We start from the raw sequence: 12,384 nt of genomic DNA, 5'->3' as shown, positions 1-12,384 counted from the left end.
TAGCAGGGAACCTTCTATGTAGGTTCAGTACATGTCTACTGAGACTCATATTGGGCTTTTAAAAAATTCTTATCATATTTTACTTCTGTGTATATTTTGAGTACTACTATGATGGTGAACTTTGAAGTAGCGCTAAGTCACATTCCTTTCTGTAAAGTATACACCTGAAATAGGCCCAGAATTAGTCATGAAATAGCCTAACCTTGTTTCTAGCCTGAGATTCAAGAGCCTTGCTGATCTGTGAGGTATTTGGAGAAGCAACACTGCCACCTGCTGGTATATACATGTTACCTTTCTTTCAGCCCTTCAGTGCCACTTGCGCCCAACCGTAGTTTGTGTTTTGATCAATACAGATCTGGTTTGCTTTAAAGTTTTGCAAACTTTAAATCAAGTCTAAATAATATCTTAGTTAAGATGGCTGAAGATAAAGGCCTGGAAATAAGGTTCTTTACTTGTACTTTTGTTGGAGAGGGATATGATTTTGATATTAAAGAAAAATCTTACCCCAGGCCCACCATGATATTAGCTTTAAGACCTACTACTTTACTGCAGGTATTCTAATAGAAACTTTACCATGACCAAGAAGGTTCCAGCATTAGGGTTGGGGATGGTAGGAATAGATGGAGAAATTCACAGACAAGCCATATCAGTCATGAAAAAAAAAAAATGGATGAGCAAGCTGATCAGACAGCCTGCCTAAGAGGTAAACAGGATTTTCCACACTGTTTTCAGGCTCATAGCTCACCTTATTTGCAGTTAAATGTTTTCATTTACAGTTACTTGAGTAGTTTTCTGGACACTTATGTGGGCTTGTAGTTTTCCTAGAACTGGGCATGTAGTAGGTGTCAATAAAAATGAGTTGCATGAATGAATGAATGTGAAAATGTCTTTCCTTTTATAACTCATCTCTGAAATAATATGCTGGGACTGGTGCTGACGAGCAGATTGTGAACTTTCCTAATTTTTCATACTGATTCCCTGAACCAAACCCAATGGCAAATGCTCCTAAGGAAAGGACAATGCTCATGGATCCATCCTGTTAATTTTTCTTCCACTTGATCCATGTAAGGAAACACTGAAGACATTGGAATAGCAAACAAGATTAATATCTTTTTGAGGGAATGCTGTAATGACTGGGGGTTATCTGCCTATAGTAATATGTACCTTTGTCTTTGAAGAGGCTATTTTATAATTCTGGAGGGAGCAAAGTCAACTTGTAGAAAACTGAGAGCAATGCAAATATGTCAACAGACATACAAATAAATTCGGCCCAGGGGAGGGTTGACTTTCTTCCCTCTTCCCTACCCAAAAGTACCAGTTTTGTTTCCATTTGTAAATTCATTTCCATGTTCCTGAGTTATAAATGTTTCTGCTTTTTGGCTTCTCCTCTGAACTGCTTGTTGATAGAGCCTTATTCTCTCAACCACAAAGCAATGTATTATGTCCATTTAATTGGTTTTCCTGTTGAGTTATTTGAGGTCCTCTTTACCAATTTCTTCAGTTAATTAATGAATTAAATGGAAAGTTTGATACATGTTTGTTTTATATTTGTATTAGAGTTATAACTGCACTTTTTAAAAAGTTCCTATAACACTCAATATTAATAAGCAAGTTGAGGGGCGCCTGGGTTAAGTGGCCAACTCTTGATTTCAGCTAAGATTTTGATCTCAGGGTCATGAGTTCAAGCCCCACATTGGGCTCTATGTTGGTCATGGAGCCTACTTAAAAAAAAGTTGGAGAAGGAGTCTGGGACCTCTCTTCCCATTTGGTTTCAAGGGGAATGGCATCCCAGGTATTCCGAAATTCAGTTCCTTTGCCCTCTCTGAAGTACAGGGTGCTTCTGAGAGTAACTGAGACCATCTGGTGAGAAATGCAGGAGACTGTCCACCTCCCACATTGGGTGGCTCTATACTCCTCCTAGTGATCCTGCCTCTGTGTAAACCATTTTGTGAATTCCTTTGCTGGAAGTTTCTTCACAGCCTGCTGCATATTCTTTGGACTATCTTGAGCTTGCAACATTGGGTGAATTTTACCCAATAGCTGGTTTTGGTACGGGTCAGATCTGCTTCAAATTCTAGCTTTCCCATGCACGATCTGTGGGATCTCATGAAAGTTACTAGATGTTTCTGGTTTACTCATCTGTAAAATAAGGATGAAAAAAAAATGCATATTGTGCCCGGCACATAAGCGTTCCCTATTATTGCTATGTAGAGAGAAAAACATAGGCTGAGAATTGGAAGCCCTGCTTTCTTTCCTGGCCTTGCTAAATTGCAGCTATGCAGTAGCACTACGAGAGTGATGTTTGAAGGTCATGTTTAATTCAGACAGGACTGTAGCCATGTAGCCGTCACGGGGCCAGAAGGATCTAGAGAGCTGGGTGGACTGGGTCAGGCAATTTCCTGGAGCAAATAGAACCAGGCCTTAACCTTTTAATTGCTTGATTGTGGGGAAGTCCAAGGAGTACCCAGAGTATGGCTAGAGGTCAAAATGTGGTGAATGGCATGTGGTAGTCAAGGGCAGTGGGTGTAGACCAGCTGCTATAAAGCATTTCAATATTTAGTAACTGCTAAGTAAAACGCAGCCCTGGAAATGGGTGGATGAGCTGAATTGGGGTAGAAGGGACATCTTCTCAGACACCCCCAAGGCATACTGTGTAGGGATAACCATAGGCAACCATGATCAAGTAAAGTACTCCTTTACCCTTCTTCTGATAGATTCTTTTTTTTTTTTTTTAAGATTTTTTATTTATTTAATTGAGAGAGAGAGAGAGTGAGAGAGCAGGAGCAGGGGGAGGGGGGTGGGCAGAGGGAAAGGGAGAAGCAGACTCCCTGCTGAGCAGGGAGCTGGATACTGGACTTGATCTAGGCACCCCGGGATCATGACCTGAGCTAAAGGCAGACGTTTAACCTGCTGAGTCACCCAGGCACCCCTTCTGATAGATTCTATATGTGCAATGGAGCAGCTGATAGAAGTTCTTTAGTGATAGGCTGGCTTTACCACGCCACCCTTCTAATACAAGTTTCACCTGCGGTAGATATTACTACTGAATCAGGACAGTAATAGAAGAGAGCCTTCTTAAATATCACAGCAGCATAGTGGTGAGACTCCTCAAAGGTGTTACTCCCTTTCCCTCAACCAAAAATTTCTATATAATAGAAAGGGCTGTTTCTGAAATTTACATTTCAGGCACAGAAAAAGGAATTCTTACACCAGTGAACCACTGAAGCTGAATTTTAAATTTAAAAGCTATGAAAGGGCTCTTTGCTCCTCCCCGTTTGACAGACAGCCGCATCTTCTGGTTGCAGTGCCAGCCGCGTCCCTGAGACATGGATGGTGAAGGTCGGAATGAACAGATTTGGCCGTATTGGGCTCCTGGTCACCAGGGCTGCTTTTAACTCTGGCAAAGTGGGTATTGTCGCCATCAATGACCCCTTCATTGACCTCAACTACATGGTCTACATGTTCCAGTATGATTCCACCTATGGCAAATTCCACGGCACAGTCAAGGCTGAGAACGGGAAGCTTGTCATCAATGGAAATGCCATCTCCATCTTCCAGGAGCAAGATCCCGCCAACATCAAATGGGGTGATGCTGGTGCTGAGTATGTTGTGGAGTCCACTGGGGTCTTCACCACCATGGAGAAGGCTGGGGCTCACTTGGAGGGCGGGGCCAAGAGGGTCATCATCTCTGCTCCTTCTGCCAATGCCCCCATGTTCGTGATGGGTGTGAACCATGAGAAGTATGACAACTCCCTCATGATTGTCAGCAATGCCTCCTGCACCATCAACTGCTCGGCTCCTCTGGCCAAGGTCATCCATGACAACTTTGGCATCATGGAGGGATTCATGATCACCGTCCTTGTCATCACTGCCACCCAGAAGACCATGGACAGCCCCTCTGGGAAGCTGTGGCACGACAGCCAAGGGGCTGCCCAGAACATCATCCCTGCTTCCACTGGCGCTGCCAAGGCTGTGGGCAAGGTCATCCCTGAGCTGAACGGGAAGCTCACTGGCATGGCCTTCCATGTCCTCACCCCCAACGTGTCCATCGTGGATCTGACTTAACGCCTGGAGAAAGCTGCCAAATACGACGACATCAAGAAGGTGGTAAAACAGGCATCAGAGGTCCCCCTCAAGGGCATCCTGGGGTACACTGAGGATTAGGTTGTCTCCTGTGACTTTAACAGTGACACCCACTCCTCCACCTTCGATGATGGGGCTAACATTGCTCTCAACGACCATTTTTGTCAAGCTCATTTCCTGGTATGACAATGAATTTGGCTACAGCAACTGGGTGGTGGACCTTATGGTCTACATGGCCTCCAAGGAGTAAGAGGCCACTGAACCATCAGCCCCAGTGAGAGCAAGAGGAAGAGAGAGGCCCTCAGCTGCTGGGGAGTCCCTGCCCCAACTTATCCCCCAAAACATTGAGAATCTCCCGACCTCCACCATTTCCATCCCAGACCCCCTGAAGAAGGGGAGGGGCTTCGGGAGCCCTACCTTGTCATGTACCATCAATAAGGTATACTGTACCCCCCCCAAAAATAAATAAATAAAAGCTATGGAAGAAGGTTTAAAGATCATGTATACTATTATTTGGGTTACTTTGCAGTGTTATTGATGCTTAACTTAAAGTATCCAGTAGAGGGCATGAAAGGAATCATTCAGCTCACTATACTGAAGACAGAAATTGAATAGCAAAAATGAAAAAGAAAAATGGACTATATATTGCAGCTTTCAGACACAGAACAAGAAGTGACCTTTAAATATCAACCTGAGATATACTGCAACCTTTACTTTTTCTTATTTTCTATCTATATCCTTTATTTAAAATAAAATACATCTCATTTCTGTACAATTAGATCTATTATATTTATAAAACACACGACATCATTAAATATCAGTGATTTTATTCAGTTATGTTAGAGACAAACTTGAAAAATATATGAAACTGTAGCATAGACACTATGCTAGGCACTGGAAAAGTAATTTTAATCTTTATAACAACCCTAAGAAGTTGATTTTATTTTTTCCATTTTGCTGAGGCTCAGAGAGGCCGTAAATTTCACATTGTTCTCTGCTTGGCAGTCTTCATTATTTCTCATAAAACCTTTGGGAAGTGAGAAATAAATTTTCCTTATGAATAGACTCAGGATATAGAATCCTTAATTTAGATCATGAAATAACAAATCTGATCACTTCTGTATTTATGTATTTTGGACACTATCTTTTCCTATAATTTTTTTATAGCCAAATCCTATATCTAGTTGATAAAATGTTTTTAATTAATTGATTGATTGACTTGCATTTTCCTTTCTGATTAGTTTCTTAGTAGTTCTTCAAACTAATCAGCACTCTCATATTTGTAAAAGAAATCTATAATCTGTTCTAGAGTGGCAACCTTGTCTTATATCATTCTCATTATAGCTTGGTTCACGTGTTTCTGAGATGAAGTTCAAGGGCCACCTTCATTAAAACACTTTGAAGAGTTTGTTTAAAATTGAGATTATTGGACCACAACAAAGATCAGGTAAATCAGAACATCCTGGATTGAAGCCCAAGAGACCATATCTTCACATCCTCCCCAGATACTTCCTGTCTACACTAAGAACTGATGCCCTGCTGTAGACAGTAAGAATGACTCATGTTCAGGCAGCACTTACTGAACTTTAAATGTCAATGACTGTGCTTCAGGCATCAGTGTGACTTGACTTCCAGTGGTAGTGGTTGGCTACCAAGTTAGTGGAAAAGCATGGCTTTAGGAAGCAGAAGTAACTAGATTTTGATCACTTAGCTTCAGTTTCCAACATCTGTCGAATCATACCTATCTTGCAGTATTTTTTGAAGATAAAATGAGATTATACAGGTCAAGCACACACGTAGCACAGCATCTGGTCCATATTAGGGCCTCAAATAAAGGTAGATGGTAATAACTCAACATGAAATCTCATTAAATTGATAAAATATTTATGCTTGGTGTTTGAGAGAATAAGGCTCCTATAAAAGTGAAGTTTTCTATATGCTTATAGAAAAGGTATGTTATCATTTGCATTAAATTTGAATTCTAATGAAAGATCATAACTAAGTACGTCTTCTGGAAATAGTTTTCCCAGTAAAGTGATGCATAAGCACAATACTTCCTTTATATAAACATTGCTAAATTCTGGGAGACAGCTCTGCAAGGGTCTCTTCCATTTCTTCATGTCTTGGGAGGAAGGCATTGATTGCTTTCTGTTCTGTACTATTTTTTCAAGGATATTTATATAGCAAACAGCCTTGGGAAATAGAGTGTCTATTCTGGAGCAAAGGCAGTCATGCTTATTGCTCCTTATAAATGATTCATGTACTCTATACTCAGAGTTCCTGTCCTAAAATGCAACCAATTGTGTGCAGGTTTCTTCTGGGTCCATCTGTGTCATACCCATGCTGCTTGGGAACAAGAACAGCTGATGTAAATTCTGCTGATGCTCATGTTGTTTGCTATGTCATCATAATAAAGTCCTTTGTGTCTGATCCAGGAATCTCATGTGTGGTTTTTGTGGGCTGTGTGTGTGTGTGTTTGCCAGTATTCATGAATTTGTGGCAGCCCAACGCACTGGATTTCAAGTATGGTAATACCTTAGACCCTTCACAGTTCTTGACGCTAAAAGCACCTTTAGCACAAATTCTGGACATTTTATTTATTTTATTCTAGCCCAAGTGCTTGTCTAGTGAAATCAACTATGAAGACAGAAAGAAGTAGGTGACTTGACCAAGATTACAGAGCTAGAACCCTAGACTGGAACCCTAGACTCATGACTTCTAGTCCTCTGCTTTTTTTCTTTTGGCAGTGATGCTCGGGTAAACATCCCAGGCAAAGAATACACAAAAAGAACATGATTTTTTCAGGATAGCTAGACATGTTGTCATGGAAAAGGAATGCTTTCTATTAGGCCACTGGGATTTGGACAGTTATTGTTAAGCCATCCCTCAAGTAGCTTTTCCATGTGAAAATGGATGGACTACAAAAGCAGTTCTAAAAGGGAAGTTTATAACAATGCAGGCCTATTTCAGAAGGAAAAGAAAATCTCAAATAAACAACCTAATCTTACACCTAAAGGAGCTAAGAAAGAACAAACAAAACCCAAAACCAGGAGAAGGAAGGAAATAATAAAAATTAGAGCAGAAATAAATGATACAGAAACTAAAAGACAATAGAACAGATCAATGAAACCAGGAGCTTGGTTCTTTGAAAAGATCAACAACATTAATAAACCTTTGGCCAGACTCATCAAAAAAATAAAATAAAATAAAAAGAGAGAGAGAGGACTCAAACAAAATCAGAAATGAAAAAGGAGAAATAACAACCACAGAAATACAAAGAATTGTAAGAGCATATTATGAAAAATTACATGCCGACAAATTGGACAACCCAGAAGAAATGGATAAATTCCAGAATCATATAACCTACCAAAACTGAAGCAGGAAGAAATAGAAAATCTGAACAGACCAATTACTAGCAACGAAATTGAATCAGTAATAAAAAAACTCCCAACAAACAAAAGTCCAGGACCAGATGGCTTCACAGGCAAATTTTACCAAACATTTAAAGAAGAGTTAATATCTATTCTTCTCTAACTATTCCAAAAACTAGAAGAGGGAGGAAAACTTCCAAATTCATTCAATGAGGTCTGCATTACCCTGATAACAAAACCAGATAAAGACACTACAAAATAAGATAACTACAGGCTTATATCTCTGATGGACATAGATGCAAAAATCCTCAACAAAATACTAATAAACCAAATGCAGCAATACATTAAAAAAATATTCACCATGATCAAATGGAATTTATTCCTGGGATGCAAGGGTGTTTCAATATTTGCAAATCAATCAACATGATACATCACATCAGTAAGAGAAAGTATAAAAAGCATAGGATTATTTCGATAGATGCAGAAAAAGCGGTTGACAAAGAACAACATTCATTCATGATTAAAACCCTCAACAAAGTAGGTTTAGAGGGAACATACCTCAACATAATAAAGTCTTCATATAAAAAACCCACAGCTAACATCATACTCAATGGGGAAAAACTGAGAACTTTTCCTTTAAGGTCAAGAACAAGAGTAGGATGTCCACTCTCACCACTTTTATTTAACATAGTACTGCAAGTCTTAGCCACAGCGATCAGACAAGAACAAGAAATAAAAGCCATCCAAATTGGTAAGGAAGAGAATATATTTGCAAATTACATATCTGATAAAGGGTTAGTATCCAAAATACATAAAGAACTTATACAACATCAAAAACCCAAATAATCCAATTTAAAAATGGGCAGAACACACGAACAAACATTTCTCCAAAGAAGACATACAGATGGTCAATAGACATATGAAAAGATGTTCAACATCATTCACCATCAGGGAAATGAAAATCAAAACCACAATGAGATATTAACTCACACCTGTCAGAATGGCTAAAATAAAAAACACAAGGGACAATAAGTGTTGGTGAGGATGTGGAGAAAAAGGAACTCTTGTGCACTATTAGTGGAATGGAAAGTGGTGCAGCCATTGTGGAAGACAGTATGGAGAATCTTTAAAAAGTTAAAAATAGAATTACCCTATGATCCAATCACTCTACTGGGTATTTGCTAAAAAAATACAAAATCTCTAATTCAAGGGGATACATACATCCTGCTATTTATAGCAGCATTATTTACAATGGCCAAATTATGGAAGCAGCCCAAGTGTCCATCGGCAGATGAATGGATTAAGAAGTGGTATATATATATATATATATATATATATATATATATAAAACGGAATATTATTCAGCCATAAAAAGAATGCAATCTTGCCATTTGCAACAACATGGATGGAGTTAGAGAGTATAATGCTAAGCGAAATAAGCCAGTCAGAGAAAGACAACTACCATATGATTTCACTCATGTGGAATTTAAGAAACAAAACAAATGAACAAAGGAATAAAAAAAGAGAGAGGGAGAGAAACAAACCAAAAAACAGACTCTTATCTACAGAGAACAGATGGTTACCAGAGGAGAGGTTGGATGAAATAGGTGAAGGGGATTTAAGAGTACACTTATCTTGATAAGCACTGAGTAACATACAATTGTTGAAGCACTATATTGTACATCTGAAAACTAACATAACATTGTATGTACACTATGCTGGAATTAAAATTAAAAAAACTAATAAAAATATGAATGGACTGTACCTCTTTGGTGTCATTTTCATAGACAATTCAAGTTCATGGAATGACCAGAGATGTCAGCACGTATAAAAGAAAGCAGAGTAGAAACTAATTGCCAATAAGCCTTGGGATGGATGGATGTGCCAAGGTGGTATGTAAGAGAAGAATTCTGGATTACATTGGAATTTACAGTGATGGAATACTCACATAGCTATAAATGGAGAGAGGGTAGATTATGTTTGCGGTGGATGGTGATAGGGCTGCAAAATTGGGAGGTAAATATATGAAATAATTCTATTCAAAATACTATTTCTTTGTAAGTTGCTCAGTGCCTTGTGGTCAGTGAAAGAAAGAAAAGCTTGGGAGTGAAAACAGCTGGAGAGCATTAAGCAATCACCAAGAGTTAGCAGATGAAGGCTGCAAGAGGTTCAGATAGATTCTCAAAACAAAGAACACTTGATTTAAAGTCCTGTCAGGAAACTTGGCTTTGTTTTGGACATTGCTTCTACTTAGGTATCGGAGTTCCAGTCAGTAAAATACATGCATATTCTTTACTTTAGCTTACAGTGTTCCTGTGCCAGTAACAATCTCTGGGAGGACACAGAGAGTCCTTTAGTTTAGTGTACTTAGTTCATCAGGCAGCTATAGGGTAAAGCCTGAACAGAAACAGAGAGTACAAATGATACAAAGTGTCTCTGTCCTTAAATAGTTTAAAATCCAGTAGGGGAGACAGATATAAGAGAGATATGTACAATAATATAAGTATTTATGAGATGCAGAAGAGGGTCATAGGAAACAATTCTATCTTGAAGTAGAGAGTAATGAAAAGGTTCACAGAAGAGGTGACATCTATGTTACTGGTAGATCCTTTGCCTCATTCTTTAATATGATCTACAATGGTCTGATTTCCCCTGTTAACAGCATGTCCTTCCTAAAAAAATAGATGGTTTCTGTGATATTGTGATTTATAATAAATATATGTTTGTTCTTTGTCCCCTTTCTGGCACAGGGCTCCGGAAACCCTTGGAATTTCCTAAGTGAAGAGAACCACAAAGGCGCTTTTTGTTATGTTAATTGGATGACTTTTGGGAAGCACCGTAAGGATGGGGGCTAGTTGCCAGGGGAACCAACCAAGTGATTAGAGGGTTGGAACTCCCAGTCCCACCCCCAGACCCTGGGGAAGGGAGAGGGACTGAAGGTTGAATCAATCACCAATATCCAATGATTCAGTCAATTATGCCTATGTAATGAAGCTTCCATAAAACCCCAAAAGGACAGGGTATGGAGAGCTCCCAGGTTGGTGAACATGCGGAGATGCTGGGAGAGTGTTGCCCTGGGAAAGAGTGTGGAAGCTCTGTGCCCTTCCCCCAACCTTGCTTTATTCATCTCTTCCATCTGGCGGTTCCTGAGTTATATCCTTTTATAATAAAGCATTAATCTAGTAAGTAGAATATTTCCTGAGTTCTGTGAGCCTCTTTAGCAAATTAATCAAACCCAAGGAAGGAGGATCATGGGAACTTTGTTATGGCTAGTTGGTCAGAATCACGGATAATTACCTGGCTTGTGACTGGCATCTGAAGTGGAGAGGGGGCAGTCTTGTAGGACTGAGCCCTTCACCCTTGGAATCTGATGCTATCTCCAGGTAAATAGTGTCAGAATTGAGTAGAATTGCAGAATACCCAGCCGGCATCCTGAGCATTGCTTGTTGGTAGTGTGCGGGACGCCCCCCAACACATTCCAATTGATCTAGGAACAGTCTCTTCATTCCACCTCATGGAGAAAATGATTTAGAGGCCACAGTAAGTTGTTTGCAAATCAACTTGCTTTTTTATTTTGTCATAACTGTGCTGAAGATCCATTCATTTACCGACTTCAGATGTGAGTTGAGCTTAACAGGTTAGCTACTGAGACTTGGTGCAACATCTTTCGGACCTAAGGACCTAAAGGTTCATATCATGGGTACCTCTGATCCCTATGACAAATGTTTATCTGTGTTCCACAGGAACTTAGTAGTTGTTAGATTTTCTTGCCAGTTTTGTTGTTCTAATTTCATTTGCTAGGTTCTTTGTGATAGCGCTTAGTATTTTCACAATAATCTTCCTGTGGGCAGAATGCTCAGGCACTTGGACTTCATGTCTTCAAGAACTGTTAAACTTTTTTCTAGGGCCTTCAAGCAGAGTAAGGAATCTTATTATTACTATTATTTCCTTTTAAACTTCCTTCATCATTCTTTCCAAAAGAGAGAGTGTCCATTCAGTGTTTGAAGGTTGACTTGTTCTCCTGGGAGTTTCAGGTTAAAGGCGGATGGTGGGAAGGACATTCCAAGTAGAGGAAACAGGATGCACATGAATATAAGGAAGTTTAAAAGAGTAGGCATTCAATATTCCTGAAGAACAATGTGCGAGGGTAGGAGAAAAAAGGAAACGGAGCAAGAGAGGGGGGCAAGGATCAGTTAAAAGGCTGGAGAGGGGAGGATGGATTTGAAAGCTATTTAAAGAGGGAAAATAAAAAGAATTTTATAAGAAAATTGTTTTAAGGGATGAATAAGGGCAGCAAGAAAAGATGATTATCATGTTTCTGATTTTGGTGAGTAGTTAAATGGGGGAAGCCATCAGAAAGAGGGAATATGGGAAGAGGTGCAGTTTTGAGAGATAAATGTCAGTCCGACGTCATTGTGGGATGTCCAATTGAAGATATTCAGAGGAAGTTGGAAATACAAATTTTAAATTGAGAACAGAATGTTGACTGATAATATATAGGTGTGAAAAACATCAGGAGTAGGAAACACGGGAGGAGATATGCTTGGGCAATAAGCTGGACATCAGTAATTCTATCTTCCCATCCACAGCCTCTGCTGTTGAGGTAAGCTTTAGTGCTTTCTATTATGTTTCAATCATTCATTCAACATTCACTTAACAAATACTTTTTGAGTTGCCCTTGTCCTGGGCATTGTGGCAGGCATGAGTGATCATTTGGAGAACAAGACAGACAGGGTCCCTGTCTCATGGGCTCACATTCTAGTTCATGATACAAGGCAGTGGAAACACCACATGCAGTAACCCTTAGGCGGAAAAAAACCCTGCTGCAGTTTAAGAATTTCATCATGAAATGAAGTGGAGAGGTGGGCAAGGCCAGTTCATGTGAGCTTTATAGGTTATGGTAGAGAATAGAGTTCTTTTTCAGCCTCTG

At 39.6% G+C, this 12,384-nt stretch overlaps 1 pseudogene; it reads left to right on the top strand.

The window, feature by feature from the left end:
• Nucleotides 1-3,330: 3,330 nt before the first annotated feature.
• Nucleotides 3,331-4,333, top strand: LOC141373168 (glyceraldehyde-3-phosphate dehydrogenase-like; annotated as a pseudogene).
• Nucleotides 4,334-12,384: the final 8,051 nt, after the last annotated feature.

The sequence above is a fragment of the Callorhinus ursinus genome, unplaced genomic scaffold (genome assembly GCF_003265705.2).
Source record: "Callorhinus ursinus isolate GAN/ISIS: 27379988/994484 unplaced genomic scaffold, GSC_fseal_2.0 scaffold8, whole genome shotgun sequence".
NCBI lineage: Eukaryota > Metazoa > Chordata > Mammalia > Carnivora > Otariidae > Callorhinus > Callorhinus ursinus.
Note: the sequence above shows the minus strand (reverse complement) of the source record. Positions and strands in the feature narration are given on the sequence as shown.